The sequence below is a fragment of the Carettochelys insculpta genome, chromosome 8, assembly GCF_033958435.1.
Source record: "Carettochelys insculpta isolate YL-2023 chromosome 8, ASM3395843v1, whole genome shotgun sequence".
Classification (NCBI taxonomy): Eukaryota; Metazoa; Chordata; order Testudines; family Carettochelyidae; genus Carettochelys; species Carettochelys insculpta.
Genome location: NC_134144.1, coordinates 49,673,582 through 49,700,776, shown reverse-complemented (window position 1 = coordinate 49,700,776; position 27,195 = coordinate 49,673,582). Strand labels below are relative to the sequence as shown.

Genomic DNA, 27,195 nt, shown 5'->3' with positions numbered 1-27,195 from the left:
CAGCTGAGGATGGGCTTGGCAAATGATAAGGACCACGCGGGACTGGCTTTCTGAGCCCCTCCTGCCCGCACAGGCACATGCTAGCCTGGCCAAGCGACTCTATTTCACAGCTGATCGGACAGTCAAGCTAATCGACGAGCCAATTAAAAAGCCCAACTTGTAACTTAGTCGTGCCGTCGGCCTTGTGATTGGCGGAAGGGGCTGGGAGGCTGGTGCCTCGGAAGGCCCCGCGTTCCGAAGCTGGGAGGGCTCTTTCATTGCGCCTAGCCTGAATAGCTACGTTGGGTAGTCGTGGGATGGGGCTGCTGGCTGGAGGGTGGAGTTTGGTGCATTGAGCTGGTGAGTAAAGCTTCTGCCCAGTGTTTAATTGAGCACAAAGGAAAGGAAGTTCAAGTGCAGAGGGTAGGTGCACATGCCGGCTGGGAGGGCCTTGTGGGCATACAGCATCCCAGAGGTTTTCCAAAGCAGCAACAAATACAATCCTTGGGTAATTTATGATCACTTCAGGGTTCGTCTCAGGAGCTGTATTTTTCCTGGGGTGTCTGCTTTTCACACCGCTGTGCAGTAGTGTCAGTGTCATTTGGGAAACTTAAGCGTTGGAAATGTGCCCTCTTCTGTGAAACTTCAGCACCTCTTACAGCTGTTAAAGCACAAATTACTGTAGTTTATGAATATTAGAGCCAAAGAGACTAAATTAATTCCAGTTGAGCATGGATTATGTTGCAAAGATGTCAGTTTGTTTTTTATTTGGTTTTTTTTTTGGCCGGGAGGCTTGAGGAGGGAAGGTATTTTTGCTGCTAAAAACCATGGGTGGCAGATGTGTTGTTGTTAGTCAGCTACAGAAACTATGCACTCTTAAATGTGAGTTTACAATGATTAAGGTAAAAATCCTTTCTAGCTTTAATTCACGTTGCTGTGCAGATTGAACAAAACAAACCATCTGACTTGATACTCACTTTGTGCTTTGTAAACAGATATTGTAGTGAGTGTTTGGTAGAGAAAGCGATGATTTAAAATAGTTGCAGTTCTAAGCTGTTTTCACATGGTCAGCTCTTTAGAAAGCTTATCTTTGGACTCAAGTTGCTGTCTTTGTTCAAAGATGGTTTGTTTGTTTAAATTTAATAAAGCTTTTCAGCCCTCAAGCTCCCCACCCCCTTTTCCTTTTCCAGGAAAGTTCAAACTACACACACGTGTGTGTGTGTGTGTGTGTGTGTGTGTGTATGCATGCATAGATAGGAAATAACTGACAAAACAAACGTGTGGGCTATATGACATCCACACGTTCCTCCACCTACTTTGAACAAATTACCTCTTTTTCCATACAGCCAACTCAAAAAATAGCTAAACTTTGAAATTTTGAATAGAAATGATCCTTAGTGAAAAGCATCTCCACAACAAAATTGGGGGGAAAAAATGGGTTGGCTATTGATAAAGTTAGAATGATTGAAAACTAACTAACTAACGTTTCCCTTAGTCTGAGGGTGAAACCCCTAGCTCTGTTGATTGTCTTTGAAGTCTTACCATTACCACTGACTGCAGTGGAATCAGGATTTATTCCACATGTGTTTATACTTCAGAAGAGACACATTGTGAGTGTTCTTTCAAAAGTGTGCATTTGTCAACATATGTCATAAAGATACAAACTTATGCTCCTTTAAAGACTCTAGGATTAGGTGCCTAAGGCTATCTCTACTCAGTGCCCTGCCCTTGAAATAAGCTATTCAATTTGTGCTATGCAAATTGTGTAGCTTATTTTAGTAGATTTCTAAACAAAGTGCTATTTTCAAGAATCCTTGTACTCCACGGCTACGGTTACACTACAGTGCTCCATTAACAGAAGTCGCCGTTGGGAGAAATTTCCCCACAAAGCTTCTGTCAACAAATTGCGGCCACACAATGAAAGCAGATGGAAACTGCTGTACCCCCATTTGTGGTGAGGTGTACGGGGATGCTGGAATAGCGCATCTGTTATCTTGAAAACGCTTTTAGAGACAATGCATATTGTGTTGCATAGATGTGGGCAGATATTTCAGTATCCTGAAATAGCTCCTGCTGTGTAGACTTAGCCTATGTGCTTTTAGAAAATTCCTATACTTGCCTATTTGGATCTTTTGGTTCCCCACAGTCTTTAAATATCTGTCCCATAGAGGCCCTTTACTACCTTCATGTAGGAAAAAGGCATCTTTTCTTCTTTACAAAATATCAACAGACAGAAATTATATACAGAAATCTTCATTAGTCTGACACTATGATTGCAGTTAAAAAAATTGGTAATGAGCATACTCAAGGAACCTTAACTGTGTCCTTCCTCATTTTCCTGAATATATTATACAGCTTTAAGACTGCATTAATTAGTGAAATTATTTGTATTTAATATATTCCCAGTATGCTGTCTAATGAATGTTTTAGGTAAACACATTTTTTTAAAAAACTCCATTATATTTTGTATTATGTAAATTAAGCAGTTTTCTGGTTGAAATAATAATTTACTCCATATACACTTTGTAGTAGAAATATGTAATTAAAGATCTTTTAAAATTTAATTTACATTATAGTGCAAATGAATCTTTGTGGAATTTGTGTCAAGAACTATTTATGAAAGTCTAAGCAGTTAATTAGTATGTTGGATGCCTATTCAATAAAGAAAACAATGATAGTGGAAACTTTGTATTATGGAGTGCCCTCAGAGACTAGTGATGTGAGTTAATTCTGCAGTGTTAGCAGTGTTTATGGTATTGAATGTGTGAGCTTGAGACCATAATGGTCCTTCATATCTATTTTGATCTGTGCAATAATTGTCGATACAGATGAGTAATTATTGCACAGGATCGAATTGTCGATACAGTTGAGAATATTACAATGATTATTTTTTATTTTAATGGTGTGTTGTGCCAGGATTTATTTAGTAATGCATTCATCCAATACATTAGATGGACTATGAATCAGGTTCTTGTGTATATGTACTGTGAAGCATTGAAAGAGCTCTAAAAATATTAACAATCTTTTTCATTTGATTTAATGAACATTAAATTATTTATAAAATGAGACATCTTAAGACCTGATTTTCTTTCCTTTTAGATAGTAGCAGTTTTGCCACTGCTTTCAAAGAGAGCAAGCTTTAGCTCCTAGTGACTTGAGACCAGATATTCAAAATTAAACATATGCAATTATGTTCATAAATGCATGACTGATTCGTCTATGAATTACAGAAGTTAAGTGTTAGTCTGGTAATCGACTGTTTAACTGTGCACTTCCTCGTTCAACTGACCATTTATTATTAAATTCACCCACAGAGTTACATTTGCATGCATGTTAGACAAGTAACTGTGCATATAATTGAGTGTCTTATTATGAAAAGCAAATCTTTTCATTTTATTTTCAAAAATAGCAAAAGGAATTAGTTTATGGTATGGATTTATGGTCTTCAAACTCTTATATTAAAATGAAGGCCTTTCTGGAATGAGATTGTTGCTGAAAATATATTCCAAAAATATATTTTTGATTATTAAAATATTATTTAAACTGTCCAAATGATTTTTACTGCTTGGGGAAAATATATATAAATTCCTTTCTGAAATGAGACTTCATGTAAAACTGTGGACTGTTACGTTTTTTTTTCTACTAAATTGTACCATGTCTGAAGCAAAAATAGAACAACAATTGATAGTTTCAGTTATAACTGGTAAATATTACTATTATGATGAATGACATAGAACAAAATAAACAACTTGGCTACATCTTCAGAAGAGGTTTTTTTTTTTTTGTTTTTTTTTTTTTTGCCAAAACCAGGCTTTTGCTGGAAAAACCCACGGAGTGTCTACACACATAATGTGCATGGTTGACAAAACCCAGCACATCCGCTGGCAGCATTGTGCTTCTCCACATTCAGGTATAAAATCTTTGTCATCAGTTACAAAAGAAAGCTGTATAGACACTCTGTGGGTCTTTTTGTTGACAGACAGGGCTTCTGGTTCACCAGGCAGCCATGTTTGCTGAGCTTCTGGTTGGCTGTTCTTCTAAGAGAGAGCAGCTGGGCAGGATGGCCGCTCTCAGTTGGCAGAGCAGATTGCTCTTTCATTCCACTTTTGTGCGTGGATGTGATTTGTCGACAGAAATTTTGTCAGAAGATCTCTTCTGACAGTAACTTCTGTCAACAGATTGCTGTGGTGTAGACATAGCTCTTGTCTTTATAATTAATGAACAAAATACTTTGTATTACATTAATTTTACTTTTTGTATGTTTTTGGGTAGAAAATGCTTAATAAAGTATCTTGATAATTCAGCAGTCCTTACGCATGCTAGTAGTCTGTCAACGGGACTATTTATAACCAGTTTTCAGGAATAGGACTTGTATGCCATGATTGCTACATATATGTTTGTTAATGTGACAAATGAGTCTTGTAAAGAGATCATGTGAGCAATTCCACCCCCTCCCATCCCCGGAGTCCCTTTGCATGGTCAAAGTCTCAGTTTAATTTTTATTTTCTGAAGAGAAAAGCTGCCTCCTGGGCACGGTTGGTTCCTCTCTCGTGCGCTTACAAAACCCACTATCGTACAACTCCATGGCTGTGTCTACATTACCACCTTCCTTCGAAATTTTGCGGAGTAAGGGGACTTAGAAGTTGCCCCAGCACTTCGAAGTACAGGTGGGTGCTCCACGGCTAGACGTGTGCCGGTACTTCGAAGTTTAAAACTTCGGAGTTGCCGCAGGGGTGAGGAATTTGCTTATTGAAGTGCTGCCTATGCACGGCAGCACTTCATTAGTAAACTCCGAACAGCCTTATTACCATCCGTCCTTTGAAGGAAGGTGGTAATGTAGACACAGCCCATATCACTTTCGTTGTTGAAATTAATGGCAAATCTTAATATGAATATCATAGGGGTCTCATAAGTTATTGCCACAGTTTCTTCACAACTATATTTTGTCAAGTTCTCAATTTTATTCCTGTAGAAATTATACTTAGCACCTAGATCCTACTGCTTTGGTCGCATTAGAAATAAATGCGGCTGGGCACATGTACAATAAGGCCTGCTTCGCCCCTGTGTTACTCAAATTTTACATCAGTGTAGCTCCATTGAGTTCAGGCCCCTAAAATAAGTTGATTTTTTTTAAATGTACAGTATATATATTTAATGTTACTTATCAGTGTCCAATATATAACAAGCACATTTAAGATAGGACAACTGAAATATTCATGCAGTTTTTCCTGCCTGTCACTCCGTACACAACACTTGTCAGTAGCATTTTAAAAAACACAGGACAGTCAACTGATTAGAAATCATTTGTCCACATGCTATTTCTTGTCAATTGTGTTTGTACATTATGTGCAAGTCGGTTTACAAGTACCAAATAAATTTACACTGCTACTGTTTTTTTAAAGAAGTATGGTACAAGAGTGTTTGTTTTCTATGTCTGTGGGCTAATATTTATTAGGTATGGAACAAAATGAATGTAATACAATGGCAAATCACTTGTGAAAAGCATATCACATTATTCATAAACAGATAAACAGCATATCTTATTACATCTCAGATAAAGTAGAGCATTCAAACATGCTGAAACAATTTCTACACAGACTAGTCATCCAGTCAAACCCTTCCTGGGTTTTGTGAGGCAGAAATTAGTGATTCATTTGTGCTTTTTAAAAACCTATATTTAAACAGGCAGCATGAGGGGGAGCTCTCTGCTTTTTGCTCTGTTTAAAGTATAGGCCATGTTCTTATATGAAATGTGTGACACTTTATTTTTCAGTTAGGCTGATTAGTCAGTCTTACTAAATAATGTGCCACATGATGGCTCTTGACTCTGACATTCTGCCTGTTCTATGAGTTCAGAATTTTCTGTTGATATCAAAGAACATTCTATGCAGTCAGGGAGAGTAGAAAGTTGGAGCTGAAATCCACCACCTCACTCCAAGAAGAGAATTTTGCCATAAAATAGATATAGTTCAATTTTATTTGTTGACAATAGTACAGCTGAGTTGGAATAGACAAAGTTATTCTGCACTTGAGGGCTACGTCTACACGTGAAGCCAACATCGAAATAGCTTATTTCAATGAATAACGTCTACACGTCCTCCAGGGCTGGCAACGTCGATGTTCAACTTCGACGTTGCGCGGCGCCACATCGAAATAGGCGCTGCGAGGGTATGTCCACACGCCAAAGTAGCACACATCGAAATAAGGGTGCCAGGCACAGCTGCAGACAGGGTCACAGGGTGGACTCAACAGCAAGCCGCTCCCTTAAAGGGCCCCTCCCAGACACAGTTGCACTAAACAACACAAGATACACAGAGCTGACAACTGGTTGCAGACCCTGTGCCTGCAGCATGGATCCCCAGCTGCCGCAGCAGCAGCCAGAAGCCCTGGGCTAAGGGCTGCTGCCCACGGTGACCATAGAGCCCCGCAGGGGCTGGAGAGAGAGCATCTCTCAACCCCACAGCTGATGGCCGCCATGGAGGACCCGGCAATTTCGACGTTGCGGGACGCAGATCGTCTACACGGTCCCTACTTCAACGTTGAACGTCGAAGTAGGGCGCTATTCCGATCCCCTCATGAGGTTAGCGACTTCGACGTCTCGCCGCCTAACGTCGAAGTTAACTTCGAAATAGTGCCCGACGCGTGTAGCCATGACGGGCGCTATTTCGAAGTTAGTGCCGCTACTTCGAAGTAGTGTGCACGTGTAGACACAGCTGAGATGTGTCTACATGTGGATGGAAGATATGGTGAGCTGTCTTTGTGTACAATGATTGTATAGTACTTAGCACGATGGGCTACTGGCCCATGATTCGGGCTCTTAAGTGCTACAGTAATACAAATAATAACTAAATAACAATGGTCCTCTTTTGTACAGGAGTCACAATTTCCCATTGAAGAACTTTGCAATAAGTAAAACCTCCTTGTAACTGGTGTTGCAATTTGTGCTTTGTAGGTTTTTGAAACTGTAAAAGATTAATATCCTGCTTCACTAGGAGCAAAGTTTTGCTTTATCTGAATTCACTATAATAGCATTTTTGGTATTAATAGTTGCTTCTATTACAATAGAGCTCAGATGTCTCCGAGCACATCTTCACTACAGAGAAGATGGACGCTGCCGCAGTTGATCTTTCAGAGCTCACTTAGGCTGTGTGTACACTACCACCTTCCTTTGAAGGAAGGATGGTGCTTAGGCGGTTGGGCGTTTACTAATGAAGTGCTGCTGTGCAAGGAGGGGAGGTGCTAATGTTGTTAATGGAGCAGTACACAAAAATTTTATGTCCATACCTTACATAAGCAACTTGGAAGTCCCCTTGCCCTCAAAACTTTGAGGAGTTAGGGGACTTTGAAGTTACCCCGGCACTTTGAAGTCCTGGTGGGTGAGCTGCGGCTAGATGCGTGCCGGTATTTCAAAGTTTAAAACTTTGGAGTTGCCGCGGGAGGGAATTTGCTTAATGAAGTGCTGTCTATGCATGGCAGCACTTCATTAGTAAACTCCCAACACCCTAATTACCATCCTTCCTTCGAAGGAAGGTGGTAGTGTAGACAAGCCCTTAGTGTTTTTGGTAGGGACATAAATCAAACTCGCAGGGTGCCCCTGTTAGTGCTGGTACTACTGATCCTTGCGAGGAGTAAGACCGCCTGTAGAGAAGATGGAGTGGAAGCTCAAATTAAGGTATGTTAATTCCAGCTATGTAATTAACATAGCTGGAGCTGCATATCTGAATTTGACCTTCCCCTTTAGTGCAGACCTGGCCTTAGCTTCCTCACTTGGATAGTTTGCAGTCGGCTGAATTGTAACACTTGGAATATTGAGCGGTAGCCTTGAATTTATCTAAGGAATGGATATAAACTTTTTGTGTACTGCTCAATTAACAACATTAACCCCCTCCCTTCTCCCCCCAAAAAGAGCCAGCTTTCAGTGAATTAAGTTTTCCTTTCAAGTGTGTCCCAGCTTCACAGAAATCATTCTGTATTGTATCTAAATGTGAGGGATCAAATCAGTGTTCCCTCTAATTTTTCCATCTATGGGCCGAATAAACTTTTGTACTCCAAGACGTGTGGATGTGCCCCAGCAATGGAAACACATGCTGCCTACTGTAGGTGGCTGTGGGTGGTCTGCCAGTCAGCTGGCTGCCACCTGAATCTCTACTGAGTGGCTGCCCAAGTGTTTAAAGGAAACACTGGATCAAATTCTGCCCTCTACTATACTCTCCACAGCTGGCTGTCTTGAATGGATTTAGATGAAGTGTAGGTCTTGTCACAATTGGCTGCCTGGCATTCAAGCAGTCAACTACTACTCTTATTATTACTCTTTGCATGCTAAGTTAACTCCAGTAAAAAGAAAAATCTCAGAACATTTGTACTGCATGCGTGTCACCGATTGGCTGCCATGGATGTTGAATGGTGCCCTTCTCTTGGGAATTTGTTAGGTTGGGAAAATGCTGGCAGCATAAATGTTAGGTATTTGCGAAGCAGACCATTTATAAAATGACTTGGGTTTTGTTTTGACAGTGGCATTTCTGAGCTAAGATGTGTAATTAATCGTTGTGCAAATGAAGAGAAATATGTGAACTGGTTAACCAACTGAAAGTTTCAAATCTGGAAACTTGGCTGCACTGAGGTGGAAAGTAGTACAGTGGAAGCTCCCAAAACAGGCATTCTCTCATCCAGCAATATCCACCGTCCAGAAGAACCACGTGTGTTACTTGACCAGAGACACTGGGGTGGGAATTTATTATGGAGAGTCTGGCTGCCTTGGGTAGGGGAGCTCTGCGGGGTTTGTATCTCTGGCCAGAAGCACAGCCAGCCTCCACGGGGCCTGGGATGCACCAAGTGCCTGCAGAGCTGGGGCTGTGCTGATAGCCTGGCTGTGGATGCACCAGGTGCCTGTGGGGCTGCGACTGCGCTGATCTCCACGGGGCCAGAGCCAGCATCCTGCCCTGTGCCAAAGCTGACCAGCAGACTCAGGGGCCATGCCAGCAGCCCAGTGGGGGCTGAGCCAGCGCCACGTGGCCTTGACCATGTCTGCGGCTGGAGACAGCACCCTCAGGGCTTCGACCATGTCTGGCAGGCTGGCCAGGGCTGGAGCAATCTCCACAGCCAGCAGACCTAGGTGGCCATGTCAATGTTAGCCCAGCAGGGACCAAGGTCCAGGAAGGAGGTAAGGGGGCCCTGTGACTGGAGTTGGGAATAGGGGTGGAGGACAAAACAGGAGCTGGCAGCAGACTAGGTGGCCAAAGCAGGGAACCACCCTTCATCCAGCAAATTCCCTTATTTGGGACTAAGCAGGTCCCGAAGTTGCCAGACAAGGGAGATGGAACCTGTATTCTTGAAATCTAAGGCTCATGTAAACTCTGAATTGTCCTGGCTTTTTGCTTTCAGAGGAGAGCAAGCGTGGATTCCCGTGCTCTTTCTTACTTTATCATTTACTAGGTTTGGTTATTGGTGCTTGGAGTACTGTATGGACAGTTGAGAAATGTTCCTTTTCTATTTAAACTGAACTTGCATGCCTCAGTTCTGTTGTTTAGTCTATGAACTGGAACTCGTAAAATAAGCCCTTTGGGTTATGTTAATATATTTGTGTTGTTTTTATTTGCTTAGTGGGATCTAGATAACTTTTGGATGATTGTTCACCTCAAGTCCCATACTTCTAATGCTTCAAAGACTTTTACTGGAAATTGTTGTGCTAACATACCGCAATTCTCTTATTTTCCAGTAATAAATAGTTCATATTGTAATTCTCTCTCATACTCTCTGTGGTTTCTATCTTGCACAATGAAGACTGAATTGAAGTCTATGAGGTTTAGTGCAGGTGAAGGGGTCAGTAAATACAGATCCCTTACAACATTAGGGCCTTTATTTGGAAATAGTGTCTTTTTGCATTTGGCTAATGGAACTGTGGATAATAACATCCATAGAGCTTTCAGCCACCTGAAAATGAGCTGGGGGTGGGGGAATGAAACACCTTTTTTGTGTAAATCCAAGTTTTTCCACACTTTGCGTGGAAAATTTGTGAACACTGAATAGTTTTAATTCCCCAATCAAGTTTTTTTTATAAAACTATATCACATTTACTGCCTGATTTAAAAGAATTTAATTTCAATTTAAAACTAGTTATTGGAAATATTACAAGTGGAATTTCACACTTGATATTTTATTATTGCAGTTCAGATACTTGTGTCTCCTTTATTTTGGCCAATTTTAAATATAACAGCATGTGGAATTTGTCTTAAAATAGCACTCACATGAATAGACCTGCTTGGGTCTCTAAAACTTCTGAAATCTTTGTAATTTTAATTTTACAGTATGTCAGCACATTTCATAGACCTTCTGCCCCATTGAAGTTTATGCCAAAATTTGTATTGACATCAGTGGATCTGGAATTTCATGTATCGTGGCCAGGTGTCTGGTTTTTGACCAGAACACCTAGTTGGGCTAATTGCTCCAGTCAGCACTGGCAGTGTCATTTGCTAGTCTGTGGTAGGTTATCAGTTTGTTTCATTGTGTAAGAGAGGTTTATTTAGATTGGATTTATCATTGATAACTGACTTGTACGAGATGGTATTTTAAAATTTGCTTAATTGCCTAAGAGTCTGATAATTGTTCTATAAATAAAATAGCTGTAGGTTCTGTTTTCCTTAAACAGTGCAAATGGAAGGAGAAGATGGTTTATACATAAGAATGAATGGACTTTCAGGTCTAGCTATTACTTGTTGAGCCTCTTTAGTCTGGCTCTCTCTCTCATCTGGCAATATCCAGGGTCCGGCATAATTTTAGTTAGCGAGATGTTCACTTATCATGGATGCGGGGAAGCTTTCTGTGGTCTGATAAAGTTTTACAACTACCAGTCATGGCTCTGTGTTCTGTGCTGTTACTTGGCTCTAATTTACCCCAAATGTGTTGAAGAGCCTGGTAAGCGGTAGAAGTGATGGTAGTGCTGCTAGACAATATTGACCTACTGTGGTTTGGCAAATTCTCTTGTTTGGCATCGGTCCGGTCCTGAGGGTGTTGGACTAGAAAGGTTCAACCTGTACTAAAATCCATACCTCTCTCTACTGCTATGCTTGATTATACATTATAATAGTTTAAAACTGCTATGAGGTGAATGTTTAAATACATGTACTGTCAAAAGAGATGTTTAACAAACTATAAATCTATAGTGGCTTCTATAAAGCAGCAAAAATTATGCTTTGTATTGTCTGTTTTGATTTGTTTCTTTCTTTTATGGTGAGTTCTGAAGTAGTTATGTGGGGAAAATTTCAAAAGTGTTAACTTTTGTGGTCTTAGAAAATCTTTTCCGTAGAAACTTTTTGTTAGCATAGTCTTCAGAATTAAACAACAGCCAGTGAAGCAGGAATTCATGTGAAAGGAAATTTGCCTATTTAACATTCTTTATTTCCAGCTGGTGTGAATCATTCATAGCAATATTTCTATTCTAAATGTTCATAGTGCTTTCCAGACAACTAAAAAGACTTGGCCCAAAATGATTGCTGGCTGAGGTAATTGAATTTAGTGTGGCATAACAAGCTTACCCAACCTAGTGAATTTGGCTACACTCACCACCCCAAGGAGTTTACAATTGTTAGTGGGATTACTCATGGTTGTAACAAGGTAGTATGTATTTGCAGGGCACAACAGACAATGCTACGTGAGCGGGACAGCTGAGTGCTGTGTAGAGTTTGTTACCTGTTATTTTATATCCCATATTTCATGTTGGTTACTTTTGAACAGCTTTATATGTAAGCTAAGTAACATTATTGGATGGATAATCATTGCAGTGCTGCACAGGCAAAGTACACAAGATACAGATGAGAAAAGAGAATAGATTTTCTGAAAAAGAGAAAACTACAGTATGCTTTTGTGGAAGGCTATGTGCCAACTTCATTTTGATTATATTGGGCTCTGTTCAACTTTAAGAATCCCCCCCATTCTTTTTTTTCCTAATTGACTGGCCTTTATGGCTTTTAAAAGACTTTAAAAGTAGCTTTGTGTACGTTGGAAAAGCTGCAGTGTAATTATGGCAGCTTTCCTAGCTGTTACACTCTTTATTATATATTTAGCCTTCCTGTGCCAAAATTTTTAATCCTGTCAAATATACCATAGTGTATTCTACTGCTTTGAAGGTGCCAATCTGAGCTATTCTGACTCTTGCCTGGGTCTTTCCCTAGAAATAAGGGTTCTGAAATGCAATCTTGTATAATGGCACCAGTAATTATAGATGTTGCACTACACTGCTCATTTGGCACGACTGCGTTGATGTAGCTGTGCTGCTGTAGCGCATCTGGTGAAGACATGCTTTGCCAACAGAAGAACATCTCTTGCCAACATAGTGTGATGTTGACACTGCTCTAAGTCAATGTAATGTAGGTTTCTGAGGGACGTGAAAAAGACATCTCCCAAGTTGCATCAACTTAAGCGGTAGTGTAGGCATGTGATCACACAAGAATCTCAGTTTTTGTATCTAATGGTCTAGCGCATATAGTTGTGAAGAAAAGTTTGAAAGTGTCCATCAGAAAAGACAAAATCCAGAGGGCAAATAAAGTATCCAAAATTGTGTACTGTTTAAAACCTCATCATTTGGTGGAGCCTGACTTAGGGGTTCTGAATATGCTTGGCTTGTAATGCAACTGTTCTTTTCAGTTTTGTTGTGAGATTTTATTTGGTGGAATTTATTATTTATCATAGAGCCCTTTTTTATGTGAGACATGCACCTACTGGGTGTGGTTCACAGTCCTGTGTCAGGGCACTTAGACCACTTACAGAGTGAAAGAATGAGCCTTCTCTACACTCTTAGCTGAGAGCCAGCTAGCTTTTAGTTCGAACTGTAGAGGTTCAGGCACTAAATTCCAGGTTCAAACCTGCCTGTGGGTGGGTACAATAGCACTTACCTTATACAGAAGAATACAGTGAAGCCTATTCAAAGATCACCTGCCTTGAGACTGCCTCAAGTGTATTTTAAAATTAGCATTTTACCAAGCTAATTTAACAATTAAGCAACTGTATTTTTGATGTCACCAGAAGCATCTCAGAACTGATCATAGCTAGATACAGAAGAGTCCTATTTAGTAGGACAGGGGTAGGGTTTTTTTTTTTTCCTTTCTTTTTGTCAAGGCCCAGATTTCTTGGTTAAGGTATAGTCTGTGCTTTGCATTACAGCTTTTATGCTGAAAAACCAAGCAACAGTTAAACAAAGTATGTCCATTTAGATAGTTTTTCCATTAATTTGAGATGGTGACTTGAGTCTAAATATATTATAAATCTTGAACTTCCTGAGGAACAATAAGGGTGCGTCTGCACGGGCACAAATCTTTGAAATAGCTATGCTAATAGCCATTTCGAAGATTACTAATGAGGCGCTGAATTGAATATTCAGTGCCTCATTAGCATTAGGATGCTTCCAGCCATGGCGCTTCGAAAGCTGTTCCCAGCCATGATCGGAATAAGGGGATTTTGAAAGGTGCAGGTCCTTTTGAAAAGGAGCCCCGTGTAGCCACGCTGAGCTGTGCGCTTTCGAAGAGCTGCAGCCGGAAGTGTCCTAATGCTAATGAGGCACTGAATATTCAGTTCAGCACCTCATTAGTAATCTTTGAAATATGGCTGTTTCGAAGATTTGTGCCCGTGTAGACGCAGCCTAAGAGACCCATGTGTCTATATCAGGGTGGGCAAATAGCCAGAGACTGTTTGCCAGGTTAACCTGTGGCAGGCTGCTGGTGCTTTTATCTTCTCATGCCTCTGCATGTATGGTCACTTGAAGCTCCTGTTCGCTGCAGATTGCCATTCCTGGCCAACGGGAGCTTCTGGAAGCAGAATGGAGTGGGACACCACTGCCTGCAACTCCCATTGGCTGGGAATTGTGATCCACAGCCTATGGGAGTGTCAAGTAGCCACGGTCTGCAAGTGGCTAACCCTAGTGAATGGCATCCAGCCCATGGGCTGGTTATTGTCATCTCTGATATGGATGTTACAGGCCAGTTTAGCCTTGTTCCAATGATAATTTTAATCTAGAAGCCAGTATGGTTTAGTAATAACTTAGGATCAGATTCTGATAGTTGTTTATTGAGTTGCAACTCGCTCTCATTTGCTTCCACGAGGATTTATTCAGCACTATTTGTATGTTATGTTATCCAGTGTCTAGAATATGCAAAATTATATTACAAAAATTCCTTTAAAATTTTTTGATTTTAAAAAACTTTTTCTTTTTTCCACTGAAAAAGGCAGAAAAAGTTGGAAAATATAATATACTTTCCCCAGTTCTAAAATAGTAAATGAGAATGAAAAGTGGTGTTCTCCCCTTTCACATACTACTTTTTTCACTTGGGGGAAAAAAAGCAATCAAAAGGGAGAGAATGAAAATAGTGCAAAAACTGAAAAGACGTGACAGTTAAAATTTGAAATTAAATAAAAATGTCCATTCCATGAAATATCCGTTCAAAATGAATCTTTATTTCAACTTTTCCAATTGGAAAATTGAAAATTTTTGTTGAAGTCAACATTTTTCCACAGGAAAAGATAAACTATATTTTTATGGGAATGGGTTTTTCTTCTTTGGTCAAAATGTTTTGACCAATTAATTTTATTGCCAATTGTTTATTAGTAGTTATTATATGAATAATAAATTCATGTTGAATATTTCAGTCTGCAAAGATTAACCATATTTTATTAACCTTAAAAAGAGGTGAGAATGGACTATGATGGCAGATTTTTGGGAAAGAACTGCAATTCAGGCCCTTGTTTGCAATGTGAGACTGCAGCCAGTCATCCCAGTTATTTCAGGATAACAGCTATTCTGCAATAATTTTGCTGTCATCTACATTATGCACCCTCTATTTTGAATTTATTTTATTTAATTTGAAATAGAGGGTGCATTATTTTGCATCATCATTGCAGCAGAAGTAATGCCTATTTCAAAATAACTAGTTTTTTGGGGAGAAGGTTCTTTTGAAAATGGGGTTTGTTTTTGAAGGAACCCTGTCTACATGGCTGTTTTTTGCTTCTGGAAAAGTCTCCTCGGGAAGCTTGATTGTTTGAGAATATGTAAATGAGGTGTAATATATGTAAATCTGCACTTCATTTGCATATTTGATCTCTCACACTTGCATTCTGCTTCTTGTGTGTAGCTGCCCTATTTCGGAATAGCTACTAGAATAGATTATTTCAAAATAGGGCTGTTGTGTAGATGTAGCTTGAGTGATGAGTAATGATTTAATACTGTACAGTAAACTCTTTTATATCTGGCATTCTATTATCAAGAACTCTCAAATAATTGGCATTTTAACCATAACTGAATTTCAGTTACGTCTTCCATAAGTACAGTATAGTGAAAGTAAACGCAAATAAATGCAACAAATATAGTGTAAGTTTACAGTGTGAAATACTACTGTGGTAAGTAAAGTACTGTGCGTACATTCTTCTTCCTTTCTTAATATCTAATTTTGTTTTTCTTTGGTGTCATGTGTTGCTAGGTATACTTCTTTATTATCTAGAATATTTGAATATCTGGCAACCTCCCAGTCCCGGGGTTGCTGGATATGAAAGCATTTACTGTATAAAGTTCAGCATTTTAAACTTTGAAGGCCTGTATCAAATCTTGTTTCATTCATATTCATAATTGACATTGTTGAGGACTTAATTCTTGTTTACTTAGAATGGTTGAGAGTGTTGGCTTTTGTAGTTACAAGTCATAATTGTCTCTTTATCTTAGACCTCCTGTTCATAAGAGACAATAAAATCGTTACACATTCTTTTTTCATTGCTGCTTGCTGTAGTGATCGTGTTTCCTTGGAGCTGTTTCTTTGAACGTTTGTTGATTTATGCTGCCATAAATATGCTTATGGAGGGTGAAAGTATGTCTGTTTTAACAAAAATACAACCTTCCAGTGTGTTAGTATTTTAACCAGGGGCCAGGGGGCATATGCAAAAGTAATACTTCAGAAGTTTCTGCTGCTTTGAAAGATGTTGCCAGTTGGAGAGATACTACCTATTCATGGAGGGGGAATTCCTGGAAATGGCAAAAACAAAGCTGTGTTAATTGTGACTTATACATTGCTAAGGTATACATGTAACTATATGGCCATGTGCAATTTTTTTAAAAATGTGATTAAAAGAACTGAGATTAACAGGATAGATGAATAAAACTGAGATTCCGTCTGGCTTCGTCTGTGGCATGTTTACATCTGTGGCCATTTAAAACTTCTTATTGAAGCAAGTCTGTAGTGGTATACCTGCCATTCTTCATTGCCATTGCATGCTGCTGGGTGACAGGGTAATCCAAGCTTCATTTTATTTATGGCTTCTGATTTACAGCACTTCTGTAGTAAAGCAATATGTAGCTGTGTTGCACTTCTCAAGTTGTGCTTATTACAAACCAGTCATGACAGGGTCAACAACCCTATTTAGACTTAAAAATACTCCATGCTTTTCAGTGTCAAGACTTCTAGTGGCTGAGATCACAGACTATCATGCAGCCCAGTGTTGTCCCATATTTTTCTGTAGTCCCCTGTTGGTCTGTCTGTATTTGTCTTTTCTCTTCCATTTCTGTTGTAAGCTGTTCAGATTGGGAACTGTTCTTTTTGTTCTGTTCTAGCACAGTGGGTGTCTTGGTCCAGCTCTGGGCTCCCAGTGCTATAGTAATATAAATAATAACTGTAATAATAGTACAACAACAGATGATTTTGTTACTGGGGTTCAGAATTAGGAAACGCTTACAGTAACACTCACAAGCACCTTTGGCTAGCTAGTTGAGCACAGGGTGCTCAGCCTGTCTCTCTTGACCTTTACTATTCAGATACCTGTCTCAGAGCAGCAATGGGAGGAGAGCAGAAATGGAGTAATCTTACATGGCTGGAGCAGATAATTTTCTATTGAAGTGAATGCTTTTTTATAGCAAGTGAGGGGGAAGACTGAGGTGAACTAGTTAGTGTTACCACTTTGTGGAGCAACCCACGGTATGTGGCTGGGAATCCTCAGCCTGGAGTTAGTGCTACACTCACCCCTAGTGCTGGCAACTTGATGCAAATGAGCAGCATCGAAAATGCAAAAGGAGCACTCATTTGCATATCTATGTGGCTCATTTGCATATTCGTGGCAGAAATTAAGCAATAAAGACGTGATTTTGCTGGCAAAAAACCCCTTTTGTCGGCAGCTCCTTATCTCTGATTTTTCTAAGGATAAGGGGCTGGTGACAGAGGGGTTTTTTACCACCAGAACCACATCTTCACGGCTTGTTTTCCGCTGTGAATGTGCAAATGGGCCACTCAGATACACAAATGAGTGTCCATTTTGCTTTTTCATGACTGCTCATTTGCATCAAGCTGCTGGCACCAGGGGTGAGTGGAGCACTAGCCTGGGTGTGTAGAAGTTTAAGAGATGAGCAACACAAGTACTTTTTCCCACCTGAGAAATTCCTATTTTTAAACATCTTTATTAACTAAATATATACGTGGTTCTATTTTCTACCTAGTTTTGAAAATGTCTTTTGTTGCGTTAATTGGGATTGTATGGGCTAAGCAGGGTTTGATAAGAACTCTCGTGACTGGCACATGCTCAGGGCTTTGTAAATTAATGAGCTCAGGCTTATTAGTACAGCTTTTGGTACTTTATGCAGCACCAAATTGCTTTAATTACAGGAGTTATAGTTGTGTTTGCTATTGTCTTTTATTCAGACACTTTGAAGCATATAAATATGAAACTTTTAGAGCTGTACCTGGCAGTCAAAACAAGCCTTAATTATCAAGAGTCCAAGGATGATCTTCATTCCAGTCATAGACAACAATTAAGGGAATTCTACTATTAATTTCAATGACAGTTGGATCAGCAGTATATTATTTTTCTATTAATAGTATGCTTATTGTTGTGAACAATCTTAACTCTGGTGCTGAATATAACTTTTGGCTTGTATATAAAGAATTTCCATCTAATATGTTTTGATCTGATAAGTTGTTAGAAGAAGTTCTATATTTATGTGAAAGCATGTTAGTCTTACCTGTGCTTTTAATCTTTAATGAAAAGTAAGTATTTATCTACGGAAAGAGCAGCGGATTGTATAAAATACATTTGTACAAGCATGTTCTGTAGGGTAGATGTTTAGAATAAAGGTTCAGAAACGCTGCGTTCCTCCAATGAATCTTGTCAAATGACAAAAGCTAAATGCTCGTGGAAGAAGCTTTAATTTTCCAAGACAAAAATACATTTTATCCCAAAATTTAAAGTCATCAAAGTAACATGAGCATTTAAAAAAGTTGATGCTCAATTTTTTTTTTTAAATTAATAGAGCCCTGCATAGATCTGGTCTGCAATCCACACAAATGTTCCATGGATATTTGTAGGGCTCTACTTTTTAACTTCCTGGAATTTCCCACATTCTGAAAGAACTCCACCAACTCCATATTCATGCCATTTGGTGGCTCTTCTTTTTAGTACCCTCCATGGACCACCTCCAAACTACTGCATGGATCATCCTCTTAATTTAACCTGCCTTTTCTGCTCCCTCTGTTTGTCTGGCACTAGCTTTCACGCAATTTTGCTACACTTGGTGGGAGCCTTTTCATCTATGGCTTCTTTCATCTGGACCTGTATTTCTGTAGCTCTCTTCCTTGCTGACATCTTTTTACATTTTCAGATAATTATTGAAGCAGTAACTTGTCAGTCTTTTAATTTCTCTCTTTTCTTTAAAACTGTCTGTAGCATTATAAAATATTTTGGGACACACCTTGTCTGAAAGATGCTTTACAAAATGAAGCTGCCACTTATCTTGTCTTATTTATAATGACACTTTGCCTGATGAGGATAAGGAATAAGAATACTGCAAAACAATTCTAAGTAAAGAAACTTTCTTGGCTCTTTTGACTGCCAAAAATATATGGAAGAGGATTCAGAAAAAGCAGAATAAATAATACCTAACTTTGACATTGTGCTTTTCATCAGTACTGCTCAATTGCCTTTACAAAGAAGGCCCATATCATCACTCCTGTTTTATAGCTGAGCCAACTGCTGCCCAGAGGTGACATGACTTGTCCAAAGTCATCAGGGCAGTGGTAGAAATAGGAATAGTACCTGGGACTTATGAGGCCCAAGTTCAAGCTATCCACCGGGTCACGCTGGCTTCCAATGACAATGTGATTTGCTTCTGCTCAGCAGGTCTGTCCCTAGGGGTGTGTGGGACCCAGGACTAGTCAGCCTCCCCACTAGTCTCCTTGACATCCTGCTAATCTGCCCTGCGCCTACCTTCTCATCCCCCTCTCTGCTCACTTGCCTGCATCCTCACCTGAATATCAGGACAAATGGTGTCACAATCGTGTGTTGGTTGGGATGCAGGATGAAGAGCTAAATATTGGGACAGTCTCCATCATTGATAGAAGGGTGGAGGGAGCCCTCAAATCATAGAGGCCAGGGCACCTTACCGAAGGGATGGCATATTATTTAGACAGGCCTCAGTGCTGCTAAGAACTTAATCATATGCTTAACTTTAATACGTGTACATTGTTCCATTGTGGCTGAGCATATGCTTACATGTTTGTTGACTCTGGAATTTATTGCATTCACTCCTTTGTCAGGGGAGGAATAGCCTCTTGGTTAAGGCCTGGGGCTGGGAGCAAAGAGATCTGAGACTTATTCCATAAATTACAGTTTTTTGCATTTTTTTTCTTTTGTGTGCGTGTGTTTGGCCTGCAGCAAGTTCAGCATTGCTGTCTGAATGTTGTAATTTGACAAGGGAATTTGAGAGTACTTTGCATGTCACTGGGTTGAGCTGTGGGAGCTCTGGGGATATCAGAACAGACTGGTAGTGGGAGTGGACAGAACTTAAATGGTTTCTCCTCCTGCAAAACGGATAACATTTATATTCTGCTAGCTTTTGTTTTAATGGGGGTTGCACTTATGTTCAAAAACTACACAATGTGCTGGACTTTGGAAAATGGAAAAAAAAAACCCTGTAAAAATAAATTCCACTGGGTGGTTCATTGTCTTTCATGATTCAGTGGTATGTATTTATCTATCTTTAGCCAGTATAATACTGTAATGATATGCATTGTCCTGAATGAGATTTGTGTGCTGTGCAGGTACAGTTTAAAAGTTGCTAATATATGATAGCAATTTTTGTCTTGAATTAGACAGTTGTAAATTTCTGTTGAACTCAAGGGCCCACTTTTAAATAAAACACTCCTGAGTTTCCAATGTGAAGGAGGAAGCTCATTATCCCTTCAATTCGTATTATAGCTGAAACTGGCAAAGTATCTGAATTTTAACTTCAGGCTCTACGACATCATATATGTGGCATAGCAACATGACTTGAGGCTTTATAGAAATCAGGTCTTCCAAACAATTCATTTACAATTTAAATATGAATATGTTTAATTTCAGGGAATATCAACATTTATTTAAAAGTATCAGATCATGAGTCTTAATATAAAATGGTTAATTGATCACATTTTTTCTTCATTTTTTTTTGCATCTGTAGATCAAGGATGAAATTTTCAAATATGTCTAAGTGACTTGGGAGCTGAAGGCTTTGTCTGTGCTTAAAAGCTTTGCCAATTTCACTATAGTGGAATAGTTAAACTAAGAAATCCCTCCTACTGTAGGTGCAGTTATTTGTGTTTAGAATTGTATTGTTTAAGCTGTCCTGGTAAGTATTTTCATACGAGTGTAATTGCATCTGCAGTAGGGCTTTTACTGGCATGCATGAGCTGGTAGAAAACATCCCCTTAATTAACATAGTTGTGCTGTGAAAACTTTTATGTAGACTGAGCTAAAGTCTCATGGTCAGAAATGACTTAGGCACTTAGGAATGGGTCTACAAAGGGATTTAGGCACCCAACTGCCACTTTAAGCACCTGCACCCAAAATGCAAATCCTCAAAAGCCTGTTCAGCTGTCTCTGGCTAAACCCTAGAGGTGCCTAGGTTTCTTATTTTGCGTGCATGCGTGCGTGCACACGCAAAGTTGCCTAAGACGTAAGGCTGGCACAGGGCTGTGTCTGAACCCTGGCGGGAATCCCAAAATAGGCATTTCCCTTCCTGTGGCTCACTTGTGGGGCCCTGTCTGCTAAGTGTGCGCTGCTCCACTCCTAGGCATTCCCTGCTAGCTTTTTTTAGATAGCTGGTTGCTCAGCCTGCTGAGTTCTGTGACTCTCACTCTTAGGCACTTGTTGGTTCATCCACACCGCTTCCTCCCTCTGCCCACCTCCTGCCCTCCCCTGCAGCAGTGAGTCTGAGCCCATCTCTCCACACCTTACATAGAGAACCTGGGCCACTTAACAGGGCTGCACATTGCATTGGTCAGGTGCCTGAAACTGGGCATTGTTACAGTGCTAAACCTCACTCCCCTTTATGCCTCTAGCTTATAGATTTCTATGTGCAAAAGTCGCTTTTGAAAATTGGGACTCAAGCTGCTTTTGAAAATTTTCTCTTTCAAGCTCTTCTGAATAGTTTTCTTCATGTCTATTTCCTTCTTTAAGGTAGTTTGTTTGCCTGCGTGAGCTCTAGTGGACAATGCTTTGCCATACGAGAGCTGCAGCATCCTACCGTGAGAGACAGGGCCCCCCAAGAGCAGGGCTTGCCAGACCGGTGGTCCTGGGCCCAGGCAAGTGAGGGGTGATCGGTTCCCATCCCTTCCCCAGACACCGAGTTCCACGGCGATTTGCAGAGAGATTTCTCCCCCTTGCAGAAGCTGAGGGACCCAGAAACCGACAGTTCAGTTCTCCAGAGCTGGAGAAGTGGGTCTGTCCCATGAAAGCTCATCACTAATATTGTTAGTCTGGAAGGTGCTACAGGACTGCTTTTTTGTTTTGTGATGATACAGACCAACAGGGTCACCTGTCCGAGACAGTTCAGGGGGAGATCAGACATGTACTGCTTCTCTAATTCATTCTTTTATTACCTGAAGAAAATAAAGAAAAGCTCCGATTTGTACACCAGTGATTCGTGGGAGTTTAAAATCTTCTTCCATTTGAGATGATTCATGCAAACCTCAGGGTAGATTCTGCATACTGGTAACTTTTCTGCCCTTTTAGTATTTTGTCTTAATTTCTCAAACATCTGTTTTTATCCTGAGTAACTATTTGCAGTTTGTATTTTCTTTTACTTGCTTTCACTTCTTTGAATGCAAAGACATTAAAGAGAGTGTCTGACAAATGCCTACTCTGGGGAAACCGGTTTAGGTGTATGTTTGTTTTTTCCATCCTCTTTCTTGTAAACAGTGCAATAGGAGGGAAAACAGACATGCAATCAATCACTTAAAGAGCTGCACAGACTCTTGTCCTCTAATTTCTGATATTTTTAACACTGCCGCTTAGCTTACTAAGGTGTTCAAAGAGATAGGGTCCCCCTTTCTCTACTTGAGTACTGGAACTATATAGCTGGACCTGATACATCTTTGCATCTATATTTTTCTTTAGGTAAATTTGAAGGGAACTCTAGATGCAGGCATTCTGTGTGCAGGAAATTAACTTTGTGTAGAGGGACTGAACAATGTAAATGTCCTATGCACTGCTTAATATGCACTTAAAAGGACTGTCTAGAAAGGACACCCTTTTCCTTAGCAGAGCTGCTCCCCAAGTATAATTTGATTTTTGAGTAATTGTACTGAGTGATTTCCTTCCTTCATCTTTTTAATGCTGCACAGCCGACTCAATGCTGACAGACAAGTAGATCATCAACAGAAGAGCATCCTAAAACTGACTTTATCCTTTCTGATAGTGGAACACTCATTTTTGTGGGCTGCTCCTGCTCCCATTGAAATCAATACGAATTTCTCATGGGCTTAAGTGAAAAATTGTGCCAGCCCTTAGAGGTCATGTTGGCTGCTTCTGGGAACAGGCCAGCAGGGTGAGGTTGAAGCAAGCGGGCAGCCTGCCTTAATGGCAGCCCCACTCCGCCACCAGAGATCACGATTGGCTGTGAGACTTCCTAGGGTTGACCAGTCGATAGCAAACGATGGGCTGGTGACCACTGATTGAGATGCTCCCTGACAGGTATTTGCTTAACCTGCTCTGAAAAAATCTTCACTGATGGAGGTTCCACAGCTCCCCAGGAAGTTTATTCTAGCGTGTATCTACCCTGACCATTAGACAGTTTTTCCTAATGTCCAACCTAAACTGGCCTTGCTGCAATTTAAGTCTGTTGCTGCTTGTCTTATTCTCAGATGTTAAGGAGAAAAAATTTCTTCCTTTTCCTTGTAACAATTCTTGAGGTACTTGAACAGTGTTATGTCCCATCTCCATCTTCTTTTCTCTGGATTAAACAAACCTAACTTTTCAGTCTTCCCTTCTCATAGTTCATGTTTTCCAGACCTCTAATCATTTTTGTTGTTCTTTGGACCTAGCCCAGTTTGTCCATATCTTTCTTGAAATGTGGTGCATAGGTCTGTACACAATACTGTAGTTGAGGCCTAATCAATGTGGATTAGATCAGAAGAATTATTTCTTGTTTCTTGCTTACAATACTCCTGCTAATACATTCTAGAAAAATGTTTGCTTTAAAAGCAACAGTGTCATTTAGCCAGTGATCCGATACCACCCATCTCCACATCCCTTTCTGTAGGTCTCCTCCTTCATCAGTTATTCCCCATTTTGTATGTAATTGATTATTTCTTCCTGCATGGAATACTTTGCATATGTCCTTCATGAACTTCATTGTATTTACTTCAGAATATATAAACAGTTTGTCCATATCACCTGGCATTTTAATTCCGTTTTCCAAAGTACCTGCAGCGTTTCCCAGCTCAGTAGTCTCTGTGCCATTATCAAAATCATTGATGAAGATGTTGAATAGAACCAGTCCCAAAATTCATCCCTGCAGGACCCAATTTGTTATGCCTTTCCAGCGTGACTGTGACTCATTGGTAACTACTCTCTGGGAGTGGTTATCCAACCAGTTATGCACTGACCTGATAATAGATCCATATAGGTTGTATTTCACAAGGTCATGAGAGACTGTATCAGAAGCCTTACTAAAGTCAAAATATACCACATGTACTGCTCCTCCATGATCCACAAAGCTTGTTACACTGTCAAGGAGAACTATGAGGTTGATTGGATATGATTTGTTCTTGTCCTATCTATATTGACTGTTGTTATCTGTGTGTTTGCAAATTGATTGCTTAATTATTTTCTCAATTATTTTTCTGGGCATTGAAGCTCACACAGAGGAACTAGATTCTCTAAAATTAATACAATTAAGTCAGAATATTTAAAAGAGAACTTCACAAATCACATGGGACACGTAAATAATAATAAAGGGACAGTTTCTGCCCTCACACTATTGTGAATTCGGAGTAACTCCAGAGAAGTCAATGAAATTGGAATTACAGCAGTATAGGCAAAGGCAGATTCCATTCCCATGGTAATAAAAGAATCATGATAATATTCTCAGTTAAGTTATACGAGAAACTCTATTTGAAAAGCCTGTTGGAGGGCTCTTGGGAGAGCAATCCGTGTTCAAGCCAACTTGAAAAAAATGACAGATAATGAAACTTTCACTGAACTTTAACCAAGGATTATACTTGGGATCTGTGCTGATGTCCGCACCGTAGAGCGTGAACATCGCTGAACAAGCACAGCGCAGGGAGCCAAAGACAAAACACAGTTCTTTCACACTGCGCTGGGAATGGCTTCAGTGCTCAACGCTCTGGCATGTGGCACTGAGCTGAAGAGAGCAGAGTCACTTTCAGTGTGTTTCAGAAAATGTCTTGGGGTAATTGGTAAATAATTACATAAATTGATTTTATTTATTGCATGACATGTTTCCCAGGCCAATATTGCCTCCCAGCTAGGCTCTTCCTTTCCTGTTGGTCAGTGGCTGTTGCTTCTATGTGCTCTATAGTGGGAATGTTTTGTCCTCACAGCTAAGTGTTCTTCTGAAGGTTTCTCTTGAACGCTCCCATCCTCACACCAGTGTATAAAATATTTCAGGTCAAATCCTAGGACGTACTGAGCACTCAGGAGTCTGACTTTAACGGTGGTTGTAAGTACATCTGCTTTTTGTTTTTTACCATTAGACTTTAACTGCTCACCAGAGTTTTATATTCAAACGCTCTTTTCAATGCAAGTGGGACATGAGATGGATCCAATGGTCAAATAAGAACTATATAGATGATTTCGCAAGGATCAAGCATGTGTGACACTTTTTTGCACATGCGCACACACAGCTCATTTGGCTATTGGCAACAAATAGCTTTAATGCAAAGTTACTGATCATTTGTAAGGGTGACACTTAGCGACTTGAAAAAGTCTTAGGTTCTTTGCTGCTTCTGCTAATATGGACAGGGTGTACTTGCCCTGCCCTGGACAAGGAAAATTGTGTGCTGAGGAAGCCAGGCTCCCTTGCCCCTATGGGGCACGTTCCAGCCAGGGCGCACACACATAAAAGGTGGCAGCTAAGCTAAGTCACAGATGGAGAGAAGGGACACACTGTCAGCTCCTGCTTGAGAGCTGCTGAAGCCCCCCAGTTTGCAGAAGCCAGGCCCACCCAGCTGCCTGAGGGAGAGTAGAGCTGCAGAGAACTGCACAGGCCAAGAAACCAGGGGACCATGGAGATGCCTGGATTTTTTGTGTTAGGAGACAGGGTAGGAAGTAGTCCAGGGGGACTATGCAGTGATCCGATTGTAGAACTGAGCAATAAATCAGTGTGTTTCAGTAGGATCCCTGCTGACAGAGACCCGGGCTGGGACCTGGTAGAATAGGGAGGGCCCAGTTCCTTCTACTCCTGCCACCTCCCCCTTCTGGGGTGAGGGGGCTCATCCTTCCCCACAAAAGCCATTACAATACGCTTACATTGATTCTGGCCACTAGGGTACATGGCCTTATAAGAGAGAGCAGATACATTGACTCTGGTCCTTAGGTCATGAAGCCAGTGAGAAAACTCAGGCATTAGGCCACACAGGCCTGCGAAGGATGGCGGCCATATTGACTCAGACCACTAGGCAAGACAGTCCTGAGGCCAAGGGTTTCACTGGTTTATTGAATTCTACATAATAAATGCATTATACCACAATTGAATTATTTCTGCCAATATTAGCATAGGGATTCTGTGCAGTTGCTGACTCAAATCTGTATGGTTACTTCTGAGTTTGAAAACCTCTGAATTATGGGGGGCTGATTTGCATAATAGTTATGATTATGCATCTAACTATGAGCCAGTCTGCTCTCATTGATTGATTGCCTGCCCTTACAGCTCTCAGACTCCAAGACTTTCTGCAAACATCGAGTAACTTTATAATATGCATAATTCAGTTTTTAAAAGTTCCCCATTTTCCTACTTTTTGAGCTTTCAGTGCTGGTGGGCATCAACTACTTTCCACAATCCCTTCAGCTTTTAAGTAACTAAAGAAAAATCAATTGTGTGTGTGTGTGTGTGTGTGTGTTTTAGCAAGGGCAGAAAGGTGAGACAGTGGAAGTGGCAAGAAGAGGAAGGAGCTGGAACTTTAAAAATTCTTGTAAAAAAGGCATGTAGGTGGTCTGATATGCTTTGTTGAATGAGTGAAGGTGGGTTCCTTGCCCATTCTTCAGTCCTTATCTAGAGTAATTAAGCTTGCAGAACAGGCCTGTTGTTAAAATAAGACCCAATGGATAGAGATAATGAATGGAGGGAGCCAGGGAAAGGTGGAAAAAGAATACCTGTTGTCACTTTGCACCTAAATCTGCTAAGTGTTGGCATTATATTTGTCCTCCAGCTCTTTTGTCCAAATATTTTTGATTTTTGATAGTCCCATATTGTGCTGTGAGTTTCTGAGCAGAATTCATCATCGAGATAACTGATAACTAAAAGCCTGTACCACAGTGTAGCTCATCCTCTGGAACTAATTTACTCAGCTGTTAATGTAGCATTGCATTTTCTTTGGCTCAGAATTTCTTAACAGAATGTTACTTGTGACAGTTCTGGGCTGTTCCTCCAATTGGTTGTCTGAATGATATTCCTGAATTCTGAATACCTCAAGTGTTGACTGCTTTTTATTACTTTGACTTCAGTGGGAGATCTCTGTCTGGGATGCTTGTGGAAATAGACCCCTACATTATATTGTAAATTCCTTGAAATGTTGCCCAGCGTATGGCATTCACATCTTGATATAAATGGTCTATTTGTTATATTTTATAATATCGAGTGTTAACAATAATTCTTTTTGCTACCTATTTTAGTTTGCTCCATAATATCTCTCATCCCCTGCAGGGTTTAAACAGCTGTTAAATTTTAAGTTGTTTTCTAAATGATTTCTGCATAAAGTATTG

The 27,195-nt window shown here is 40.2% G+C and overlaps 1 protein-coding gene across 1 annotated transcript in view; it reads left to right on the top strand.

Annotated features, from left to right (window-relative positions):
* The first annotated feature begins 316 nt into the window (after window positions 1-316).
* The window catches only part of LYPD6 (LY6/PLAUR domain containing 6), a 68,999-nt gene continuing 42,120 nt past the window's right edge, over window positions 317-27,195 (top strand). Inside the window, exon 1 of the mRNA XM_075001629.1 lies at window positions 317-339. The gene's annotated coding sequence lies outside the window, so the exon portion shown is untranslated. The remainder of the gene's footprint in view (window positions 340-27,195) is intronic.